Source organism: Saimiri boliviensis, chromosome 1 (assembly GCF_048565385.1).
Source record: "Saimiri boliviensis isolate mSaiBol1 chromosome 1, mSaiBol1.pri, whole genome shotgun sequence".
Classification (NCBI taxonomy): Eukaryota; Metazoa; Chordata; class Mammalia; order Primates; family Cebidae; genus Saimiri; species Saimiri boliviensis.
In genome coordinates, this window is record NC_133449.1 from 46,758,319 (window position 1) to 46,771,276 (window position 12,958).

Genomic DNA, 12,958 nt, shown 5'->3' on the forward strand with positions numbered 1-12,958 from the left:
TTCCTGGCATTTTTTCCCTAGTCTCTGGAGAGCTAAGCTCACTCCCTCAGCGTGGGCAGGATGGAGCACCTCCCACCACACATAGAGATGGGCAGGAGACCTTGACTGACCAGAGGATTCCCCCCGTTCCTCATCACGGTGATTGGCCCAGGGGAAGGCACATGACCCTAACTGGCCAATCAGAGGAGCCTGCCTTTTCACACTCGCCGCTAAGAGGGCAGGGTGCAGCCCTGGGGCGGCCATCTTGCCTAGCGCTCTGGATAACGCGTCTAAGGTAGGAGAGAAACGAGAGAACAGTACCGAACGTGCGGGAGGTTATAGGCACCAGTACATTCCACCCCACCTTTATGTTTTTATTTTTTGCTTAAGCTAATTTGGAAGGTTTCTGTCAATTACAACTGAAAAAAATTCTAACCAATACATTCTCACTTTCCTGTTCCCAGTCAATAAATTATTATAACAAAGTACAGGAAATTCTTCACGCTCCTGACTCGGTTGATGATGACGCTGTTGGAAAGCAGCACAGATTTTTTTTTTTTTTTTTAGGAAGAAAAATTACCAGGATAAACATCATTTTCTTAAAAATTCTAGCACAGGCCAGGGGCGGTGGCTCACACCTGTAATCCCAGCACTGTGGGAGGTAGAGGTGGGCGGATCACCTGAGGTCAGGAGTTTGAGACTAGCCTGGTCAACATGGTGAAACCCCGTCTCTACTAAAAATACAAAAATTAGCGGGGCGTGGTGGCGGTCGTCTGTAATCCCAGCTACTGGGGAGGCTGAGGCAGGAGAATCACTTAAACCCAAGATGCAGAGATTGCAGTGAGCCGAGAGAGATCCCACCACTGGACTCCAGCCTGAGCAATAGAGTGAGACTCCATTAAAAAAAAAAAAATTCTAGCACATCTATAAGCTATATTTTAAATGTTATATATTTTTCCCAAAATATTACCTGCAAGTAAAACTTACCCTTGAGGAGGTTGAGACTGGGACCTGCTTTACTCATCTTCACTTCCAGATTCCATTCAAGCAGAAATCAATTTTCTGGTTTACTCAACCAGACTGCGTTTATTAATTCTTTTTCTGCTCCCCTTGGAATTTAAAACTACTGGCTTAGTTTTTGATTTAACTAATTTCTTAAATGCTAAAACAGTTGGAATGATTCCACAGCATGCACAATGCTGGTTTGAGGGCATAGTCTATGCCACAGGTCTGATACTTTGGAACTTTTAAAGGTGACTGAAACAGACAGATAATGTAATGTCATTTGTATCTGTACAGACTCCTGTTTGATCCGTTCCTTATTCTTTTTAGGCCTGTCAGGTTTTAAGAAATACAGAAGCACCCCAAAATATTTCTGACATCAAAGAAACACACTTCTTTGTTCCCACTATTGGGAAAGATGTGTTTCTCATATTTTCACTGTATATACAACTAAGAGAAAGAATTACTGCAAAGAATCTGCTTAGTAAATCACTGGAGACCTCAAACATCATACAAATGACTGAGTCCTAATTAAGTAGCAGTAAGTGGGACTATTTTTATTTAAATAGCAAAGTGTTTTCATCTTAACCATATTGATGGCTCTTTTCCTCAAACACTGCCTGTTTTCTGGTTTTAAAAATTCTATTTGAGCTTATAATCCCAGCACTTTGGGAGGCCAAGGCGGGCAATCACTTGAGGTCAGGAGTTCAAGACCAGTCTGACCAACATGGTGAAACCCGTCTCTACTAAAAAAAATAAAAAATTAGCCAGGCATAGTGGTGCCCCCTTGTAATCTCAGCTACTCAGGAGGCTAAGGCAGGAGAATGGCTTGAACCCAGGAGGCAGAGGTTGCAGTGAGCCAAGATCCACTGCCCTTCAACCTGGGTGACAAAGAGAGACTCCGTCTCAAATATATATATATATATATATATATATATGTATGTATATATATTTTGAGGCCAGGAGCGGTGTCTCACCCCTGTAATTCCAGCACTTTGGGAGACCAAGGCAGGAGGATCACTTGAGGTCAGGAGCTCGAGACCAGCCGGGCCAACATGGCGCAACCCCGTCTCCACTAAACATACAAAAATTAGCCAGGCATGGTGGTGGGCACCTATAATCCCAGTTAGTTGGGAGGCTGAGGCAGAAGAATTGCTTGAACCCTGGAGGTGGAGGTTGCAGTGAGCAGAGATCATGGCAATGCACACCAGCCTGGGTAACACTGCGAGACTCCATCACAAACAAAATTATATTTTGAAATATTGTGAAATCAATGGGAGAGAAAGAAATATAAGCAATCACCCTTAGTCACTGTGTCTTAGCATAGTCATTAAAAGAATTTTAATGCATTTCCTAGTCTTCATACACATGGTTTTCCTTACATTATTTTAATCGTAATACCCATCTCGGTTTGATCCTGCATTTTTCACTACACATTAAATGATAAACATTTCTGGTGCTATTTTTATAATTTTCACAATCATTGTTTAAATGGCTGCCAAATATTTTTTGAGTGGATACATAATATTCTCTTCAAATGATTTCCGTCTGCAATTAAATTGTTGCTGCTGTTATCTTGCTATTACAAATTATACCTTTTTTAAAAATTAAAACTCATAGCCACATTTGGACAAATTATCCCTTGATTATATTTTAGTATTGATGAATATTTCTGTATTTAAGATGATTACTTTAGAAAGGTTTTCTCAAGGTAGAATTTGTGAGTGAAAAGGCAGTTTTTATACCTTTATACATACTGCCAAACCGCTTTCAAAGGGTTGTATTAGTGTATACTCCCACCAGCAACAGAAGAAAAGGACTGAGTCGCTAGAGCCTCCATGCCAAGTAGATGTCGGTGGTGGTGGGGAGGGGTGGTCTTTAGAAAAATGAAATCTTCCTTACTCTTCTTTATTCTAATGGGAGTAATAAGTAGTCATAAAAATGTAGCCTCTATATGTTCAAAGAAGTACTGCAGAATATCTGATAGCCTTAATGCCCACATTTTGAAACACGTTCAGGAGGGAATAAAATCCTGCAGTTTTTTGGTAGATCAAGAGACTTAGGTCACTTATGAAAGCAATGAAATCAATTAAAGGGGAGGAGTGAGGGCAGGAGAAACCATAAATGAAAGTTTTCCATTGCCCAGTTCTCTTGTCTGAAAATGATTAGGATTTGTTTCTCTTTAAACCATGCTGTTATGAGTGAGCTGCACCTTTTGATCTTGGGATTTGTGAGGCTTGGTCCTTATCCAGGAGCTAAAAGTGAATGGTGTCTGGTAGAAATTTTCAACACAATGTTTTGCTGTGGGTAGAAGAAAAATGGCCTTTTTTAAACTTACGGTAGAACATGTCTTTTGTCATCTACCCTAAAAGGCACATACAGATACTCTCCTCACAGAATTTCCTCTGGACAAAAAAACAAAAAACAAACAAACAAAAAAAAACGATGCTGATCCGTCATCAATCATTAGTTCAAAAGTAACTGAAATCGCCAATAAGTATACAACCTAACACTGGTAATGTGAAGATTAAAAGCCATTTTCCAACCAAAGTCCGTACCAGTTGTTTCTCCTGATAGCCTCCTACACTTGGAGACTAAATGCAATTCACCTGAATCCCTGACACAAAGAAGGCTACATGTTTTGTTTTGTTTTTAACAAATGAGAATAGTTTCTCTATACTGAGAGGCCTTCGGGCACATAAGATCCTAGAGCATTTTTTAATTCAAACTTCATGTACTTTGGATAACTAAAAAACTAAGTAGTAATCTGCCACGCCTTCATATGTCTCTCTTCATTTTTTCATAGGTTAACCTTTGAGATTTGGTTGTTATTGTTTGTTTTTGAGATGGAGTCTCGCTCTGTCACCCAGGATGGAGTGTAGTGGCATGATCTCCGCTCACTGCAACCTCCGCCTCTCAGGTTCGAGCTATTCTCGTGCTTCAGCCTCCCAAATAGCTGGGATTACAGGTGTGCACTACCATGCCCAGCTAATTTTTGTATTTTTAGTAGAGATGCAGTTTCACCATGTTGGCCAGGCTGGTCTCAAACTCCTGACCTCAAGTGATCTGCCTGCCTCGGCCTCCCACAGTGCTGGGATTACAGGCATAAACCACTGTGCCCGGCCTAACCTTTGAGAAACTGATTAACATGTTTCAGTGAGCTCATTTTCACCGATCATAGAAATAAAGGAAAGATGGGTGCCTGTATGTGTCTTTTATAACTAGCCTCATTCTCGAAAGTGTTTGAAGAAACTGGGTGAAGAGTCTATAGGTTTGAAGAGTGTATAGATCTCTACAATATTGCACCAGATCTACAAGTCAGATTTCTGGCGATTGTAGGTTTCACATATATTAACAATGAGGCAGCCTATCCTAAGTCAACAGGGCTCAAAATCTGTAACCAGAAAGTATACAGGAAGGACCACAAGTAATTGGTTTATATACACTAATTAGATTGCCTAGCCTCAAATCAATCAAACATATTAAGTTAAAACAACTAGATACCATGTTTAAACCATCAAATTAATGAATATTTTAAGAATAATAGGCCAGGCCCCATGGCCGATGCCTGTAATCCCAGCACTTTGGGAGGCTGAGGCAGGTGGATCATGAGGTCAGGAGATCAAGACCATTCTGGCCAACGTGGTGAAACCCCATCTCTACTAAAAATACAGAAATTAGCTGGGCATGGTGGCATGTGCCTGTAGTCCCAGCTACTCAGAAGGCTGAGGCAGGAGAATCTCTTGAACCCAGGAGGTGGAGGTTGCAGCCAACAGAGATCTCACCACTTCACCCCAGCCTGGTGACAGGGCAAGACTCCATCCCCCTCTCCTCCAAAAAAGAATAATGATAAACAAGACATACAAATTTGCTGAAATAGAGTGCTCTTGATTGCTGAAGGTCTGGCAAAATTTATTAAAAACATGTATATAATCTCTAGTAAATTCCATTTGTGACAATCCGTAGAAAGTGATGCCCAAATTTAGAAAAGGCTATGCACTGAGCTGAGTGTGGTGGCTCATGCCTGTAATCCTAGCACGTAGGGAGGCAGAGGCAGGAGGATAGCATAAGTCCAGGAGTTCAACACTTGCCTGGGCAACATAGCAAGACCCTGTTCTCAAAAAAATAAAAATAAGCCAGGTGTGGTTGCTCATACTTGCAATCCCGGCACTTTGGGAGGCTGAGGTGGGCAGATCACTTGAGTGAGGCCTGGAGTTCAAGACCAGCCTGACCAACATGGAGAAACCCCATCTCTACTGAAAATACAAAAAAATTAGCCAGGCATGGTGGTGGGTGCCTATAATCCCAGCTACTTGGGAGGCTGAGGCAGAATTGCTTGAACCCAGGAGGCAGAGGTTGCGGTGAGCTGAGATCACGCCACTGCACTCCAGCCTGGGTGACAGAGTAAGACTCTGTCTCAAATATAAAATAATATAAAATAATAAAAATAAAAGACTGCATCATCTTATCACAGCATTTGTTTTTTATCTGAGTATTGAGTACCAGCGTTCTTGCATGTAATCAAAAGTTATGATAACACAAATTATCCAGTGAACTGAATACTTATAAAATTACATTCTATTCAAATATCCCTCCCTGAGGACAGGTTCATTCTTAAACGATCATCCAACAATACACTACTTTTTTTTTTTTTTTTTTGGAGGCAGAGTCTTGCTCTGTCACCCAGGCTGGATGCAGTGGTATGATCTTGGCTCACTGAAACCTCCACCTTCCGGGTTTAAACGATGCTCTTGCCTCAGCCGCCTGAGAAGCTGGGATTACAGGCGTGCTCCACCATGCCCAGTTAACTTTGGCATTTTTAGTAGAGACAGAGTCTCACCATGTTGCCCAGGCTGGTCTTGAACTCCTGACCTCAAATCTGCCTGCCTTGGCCTCCCAGAGCGCTGGGATTACAAGCATAAGCCACAGTGGCTGGCCTTTTTCTTTTCTTGTACAGCCTTTTGCTTTATCTGGAGTCAATTATTCCCTCATTTTTTTCACTTGCACATTTTGCTATATATATTTTCTTCATTCTTTTCCCCATCGTATCAGCTGTTCTTTTTTTTTTTTTTTTTTTTTTTGAGACGGAGTTTCGCTCTTGTTACCCAGGCTGGAGTGCAATGGCACGATCTCGGCTCACTGCAACCTCCGCCTCCTGGGTTCAGGCAATTCTCCTGCCTCAGCCTCCTGAGTAGCTGGGATTATAGGCACGCGCCACCATGCCCAGCTAATTTTTTTGTATTTTTAGTAGAGACGGGGTTTCACCATGTTGACCAGGTTGGTCTCGATCTCTCGACCTTGTGATCCACCCACCTCGGCTTCCCAAAGTGCTGGGATTACAGGCTTGAGCCACCGCGCCCGGCCTCAGCTGTTCTGTTGCCCCTTTTTCTTTAGAAACATTCCTCCTAGAGTTCGCTATTTTCTTTTTCTATTATATTGATTGCTTTCTCTCTTAGTTTGCTGCACAGTGGTCCACCTGGGACATTTCTTCACTACTACTCTTCCAGATTGTATCCGCTTTCTCCTGGGTCCCATGCCTTCTTCTTTCTGGATTTGCTCCTTTGTTTTGCTGTATTTATTACTAGTGGCATCTTTTAAAATGGTATTTGGGAGGTAATTTTTATGAGTTTTTGCATGTTGAAAATCTTTGTTTTCACAATTCATTGTTTGGGTAAATATAGAATCCTAAGTTGAAAATAATGTTTCTGTTCTCATCTCTCTGAGGATGCTAATTGTATTTTTAAAAATCTTCTCCCTATATTCCCAGAGTTCTATTTTCAACCAGGTTTCCATCCTTCTGTCTGTTTATCTCCATCTCTTGTTCATGTTACAGGCTTTTCTTACGTGCATGGTGGAAATTCTGGGTATGTGGCTAGGATATGTTGAGATCAAACAAGTGAATAGCAAATCCTGGGGTTCCCTAAGTGTTGGGATATGGTGTTCTTTCCTCTGGGTTCACTGAATTTTTCCAGAGGATAAACTCTACCAATCTTTTGCCCAGGGGCACATGTCCAGAGGCTGGTCGATGCTGTGGTTTGAATGTGTCCCCTCCAAAATTCAGGCATTGTCAACGTTATAGTATTAAGAGGTGTGGCCTTTAAGAGGTGATTGGGCTCCTAGGGCTCCATGCAGTTCTATGGAATATAAGGATATTCAAATTGCACAAAATAACAGTTTATGCCACATAAACAGGATCTCCACTTATTTAACATTCGTTGTTGTAGAGTTTCTCTGAAACTATTCTATTTCACATTTATGTCAAAATTGCTCATCTTATAAGAATCAACAGACTTACATATTTTACAAGTTAAACATCTGTGAAAATTCCCAACATAGCAACTCTGCAAATTTCATTTTTTCTTTTTGTAGAAAGTTTTATGGAATTATCTTAAGGCTGCTTTCTAAAAGCATAGCACACATGTTCCATGCGCTGAAACAACAGTCAATAATGACGTAAGTATCTAACAACTGGCACACTTTCTCAAGTCTATCCCTTTTTTCAGTTCCTTTTCTCTCAGATACCTTAATTCTTGTCTCATTTATGTTCCTGGGAGCATGGCGGAGAAGGGGAGAGAATCTGATAGGTCACTAATGCCTCAGAATATCATTTGATCTATATTTTCCTCCTTTTGGGAGCTTTTGCATTTAGAAGAGGACATGTGAAAAGACAAAATCCCCCACAAAACATTTCTCAACAGTTAAATCAAGAGTGATACATGTCAGCTCTTGGGCTCTCATATCAAAATCTCTACCTGTGGAGTTTCAGGCATTGCAGCAATGAGTGGGAAAGACATAAATACCAATTTCCCTTCCTGAGCCCCTCAAATAATGAATACCTTATAGAAAGGCCCTTTGACCCAAAAGCTGAGAGGACACCTAGCACTTTGGTTTATTTGGTTTTTGCATAGGATGTGGGCTCTGAGAAATGAGTATGGGTGTCCCTTGCCTTAACCAAGCTTTCTCTTCACCCATGCCCTCTTCTCCTTCCTCTGCCTAGGGTTGGGCACTTGCTGGGAAGCTTATTAAGCAAATTTATTGGAAAGTTTTGAAGGTTTGAGACATTGTTCTCCTGGTGAACATTGCTTCTCTACCACACTAATGCTGCATGTCACTATCTCCCACTGCTGGGATCAAAACAGTTTCCTCTCTGCAATTCACAAGTGTATGGATTTGAACTAAATCCACAAGACGGCTCTGGGAATGCATGTTTAGGATGGACATGAATCAGCCCTGGGCTGTTTCTTTGCCCTGGAACATTTTTCATAAAAGTATTCTTTTTATTTTTTTTGAAGAACAGGATGTTCCAAATCAGTGAATCACTTTTATTTATAAAATGGAATGAATGAGGTGATATCAGTAAAAGCGGCAGAGTAAGCATCTCCCAAAATCTCCTCCATAAAAGCAATACAACACTAGCAGAAATCATCTGCATCAACTACCTTCTGCTATTTCACATACCAAGTAGACTGTCCTGCACCTTCCTGAATTCTTTTCAGTTGCTCTGTACTAATAGTAAACAAATCATTATTAATTCACAGCCTTCATTTAAAGCATGTACTTCAAAGGATATACAATATCATGCAGTGGAAAAAAAACTTGGCATCTTAACTGCTTGCTGCCAAAGCCAACCGAACACATGCATTTATCTCCATTCTTCTCCCTTCAAAAAATGCTTCACTATTGTTATGGGACAGACTGGGAGCTGCTCACCCAGTGCAGTAAGACCAAATATCTAAACTGAGGTTTGTAGTGGTAGAAAGGAAGGCATTTATTTGCAGGGTACCAAGCAAGGAGGACCAGGCAGCTCAGCTAATAAGTTTAGGTCCTGACCTCCACAGTGGCTTGTAGGTAAAAAATTTTAAGGGTAGGGCTAAATTTGAGGAAAGCAGACATTATAGGCAAAATTGTATATGGAAGTTGTGTATTGGCTTTAGCCTAAAAGGGTGGGATAGCTCGAAGCAAGGGCTTACAGGTCATAGGTACATTTAAAGATTTTCCAATTTGCAGTTGGCTAAAAAAGAAAGGCTTGGTTTAAAATTTTGGGGCCAGGCCAGGGGCGGTGACTCAAGCATGTAATTCCAGCGCTTTGGAAGGTTAAGGTAGGTGGATCCCTTGAAGTCAGGAGTTCAGGACCAACCTGGCCAGGCTGGTCCGAGTGCAGTGGTGTTTACAACTAATTGATCACAACCAGTTACAGATTTCTTTGTTCCTTCTCCACTCCCACTGCTTCACTTGACCAGCCTTAAAAAAAAAAAAAAAAAAAAAAAAAAAAAAAAAAAAAAAGACCAGCCTGGCCAATATGGTGAAACCCCTTCTCTACTAAAAATACAAAAATTAGCCAGGTGTGGTGGCACACACCTGGAATCCCAGCTACTAGGGAGGCTGAGGCAGGAGAATAGGTTGAACCTGGGAGGTAGAGGTTGCAGTGAGCCGAGATTGTGTCACTGCACTCCAGCCTGGGTGACAGAGCGAGACTCTCTGTCTCAAAAAACAAAAACAAAACAAAAAAAACCTGGAGGCCAGCAGAAAAGAATGTTAGCTCTGGCTTGTCGGGGTGACTTTTTCCAGGTCACACCTGGAAGAAATTTAGAGTAGGAATGTGGTTAGAGTTTAGTCCCAGTTCCTGCTTATTTGACATCTGTGGACCAGGGACATCTGTTTGGTGGGGGTTCGGGTTTCAGTCATGTGTTAAGATGTCATCTTTAGTTCTTATAGGGGTACCAAATATCCTGTGAATTTAGTGTTCTTGGCTATTGTTTTTGGCTACTGTTGTCTTTTTTATAATAAAGCTGTTTATTTACTTCTCAGGGCTAACTATTAATAGATATCTGGAAGTTTTTCAAGGAATTTAAGGTATAAAAAAATTTATGTTTAGGGGGGCATGCAGGTCCCTAAGAGGGGGTTCCTGTTCCATCTCACCCTACCCCCACAACACACATACACATACACGAAGAACCAAGAGAAGAAGCAACAATCAACATGAGGTGATGACATATTTTTGGAAGATGTGAAGCAGTTTGGAGAAATAGTAGCTGACCTGACAGGGTAGAGAAGGCAGAAGCCTAAATCTTTGCAGAGCCTTGCCGAGGAGAAGCAAGCTGATTTGCTCCACAGAACGCAAGAAAAGCTGGGGAATTTAAGACATCAGGCACCTGTGAGGTGGGGGTGGGGGTGGGGGTGGATCTGAAAGTGGGAGGTCTGGTTGAATATTTTTACTTCAGGTCCCCGTCTTCCTTCACCCCTAGCTGTCAGGCAGCTCCCCTTCCCACATCCCTACAGGAGACAGGAAATTTAGTTCCGGAGAGACTGCACCAGAAATCTGGACTTGGGAGGCCCAAGCCCAAGCACTGGGAGGATGTGGGCCTCTACTGAAAACTGGGATGAAGTGAACTTCCACACATTGAATGATGAGACCCCAGGCCCCTCCCCCCACTCAGCTCCCAGAACACTGACAACTGGCTTAAACCCCAAGCGGGAAGCTGATGAGTCATTTTGAATCAACTAACGTATCCTAGAGAAAATAACTACAGATACAGACATTTATGAGCTATCAAAGGAAAAGCCAGGTCCTTATCCCACCCATCCACTATGAAACCCACCTGGAGATAATCCCCACCTGTATTCACTAACTATGGCTGCTATAACAAATTACTGCCAATTTGGTGTCTTCAACAGAAATTTATTCTCTCATATCTCTAGGGGCTGAAGTCTGAAAGTCTGAATCCATGTCACTGGGCTAAAATTATGTGTCAGCAGGGCCATGCTCCCTCCAGAGGCTCTACGGGAGAAGCTGTTCCTTGCCTCTTTGAGCTTCTAGTGGCTGCCAGCATTTTTTGGCTTGTGGCTGCACCACTGTAATATCTTCTATATTTGAATTGCCCTCTCCTCGTGTGTGTGTGTGTGTGTGTGTGTGTGTGCGCGTGTGTGCGTGTGTGTGTGTGTGTGTGTAAAATCTCCCTCTGCCTCACTCTGATAAAGACATTTGTGATTGCATTTAGAGCCCACCCTGGAGCACAGGATAATCTCCCTATTCCCAAATCCTTAACCACATTTGCAAAATTTCTGCCATATAAGGTAACATCTATAGATTCCAGGCGTTAGGACATAGACATATCTTTGGTGGCTACTAATTAGCCTTCTGTACCACCCACATACAGAGAGCTTTCAATCAGCCTTGTAGTCTCTCACACTTAAATGTTAATGAGATCAAAAGATTTTTCACCTTTATTGGATATCTGAATTTCTTATTTATGAATTGTCTATTTCTGTCCTTTATCTGTTTTACTTTTTTGTTATTTTTCCTATAGATTGTTACGATAATTTTATAGATAATGCTATTAATCCTTTATCTGCTAGGAATGTTGAAAATACTTTTCCTAGTCTGCATTTGCCTATTAACTTTGCAGTTTGTTTTCTGAGATACAAAAAAATTTTTAATGTTATATAATTAAATCGAATATTTATTTTCCTTTGAAATTGCTTCCATTGCTATTATCTCAGAAAGTTTGCTTATCCTAATATTAGATATATACTCATATATTTTCTCCTGGTTTAATGGCTTTAAAAGTATCTAATTCTTTAATCAATATGAAATTTATTTTAATGTGTGCTATGAAGTGAGAATCTAACAGTTTTTCCAAGTTATTTAATAATAAGTTAACATAATATAACCTTTCCTTTCCCTACTGACTCATCATACCATCTTTATCAAATATAAAAATCTTGTATTAATATATTAATATATTCTAGGGTCTCTTTCTGAGCTCTGTTCAGTTATCTCAATTGTTTTTACAGATGTTTGCTATGTGGTCTTTTTTTCTCCCAAGTTGGTAATTACAAATAAATAACTACAGTGCATCAAACCATCCCAAAACAATTTTATATTTTCTTTCCTTTTTTTTTTTTTTGAGACTGAGACTCAATTGCCCAGGCTGGACTGCAGTGGTGCAATTTTGGCTCACTGCAACCTTTGCCTCCTGGATTCAAGTGATTCTGGTGCCTCAGTCTCCTGAGTAACTGAGACTACAGGCCCATGCCACCACACCTGTCTAATGTTTGTATTTTTAGTAGAGACAGGGTTTCACCACGTTGGTAAGGTTGGTCTTGAAATCCTCACCTTAAATGATCTGCCTGCCTCGGCCTCCCAAAGTGCTGGGATTACAGGCATGAGCCACCGTGCCCAGCCAATTTTATATTTTCTTGTTCTTTCAGATGATTTATATAATTATTAATTTTTTGTCACCCTACTGACTAGCTAATTATCTAAAAGAGTTCAGTTTTATCATCACTCATGGTCATGCATTTGGAAGTATTTAAAAGTAGAAAAGCATTTTCATATCCTTAAAAGGAAAGAAACAGAGATATGCTTCGTTTTTGTTAATACCATGATCTATTGAATATCTCTATCGATGTAATTATGTAATTCACAAATACTATGTGACAGTTACTTGCCTAGGTGCTAGGTATACAGGAAAGAAATCCCTGCCTTCATAAGCTTACATTCTAGTGAGGGAGAAAGATAAAAACAGGATAGGTACATTTTAAAACGTATTGTGTCTGACAGTGATGAAATGCTATGAAGTGAAAAATAAACCAAAGAAGGAGACAGCAAATTTGAATAGGTGACTTGCGAAGACCTTTCTGAGAAAGTGACATTTCAGTCAAGACCTAAAGAAAGTAAAGGAGATGAACATTTTCTTCTACAAGTTGCCACAAATTGGTTACTACTTTCTCATGTATCTTCAGATATACTTTATGTGCATCTTAAATCAATTGGATTAATCATTCAGAGCTTATCTACTACAACGAGCAAAATGTTAATTTTACTACAGCAAAAGGATTCATAGTACATTTTATTTTGAAAAGTTTTTACACTTGATTTTGGCTGAAAGGCAGAGAAGCGATATTTTGAAAAGTTTTTATGGCTACATAGTAGGTATATATATTTATGGAGTATGTGAGATATTTTGATAACAGG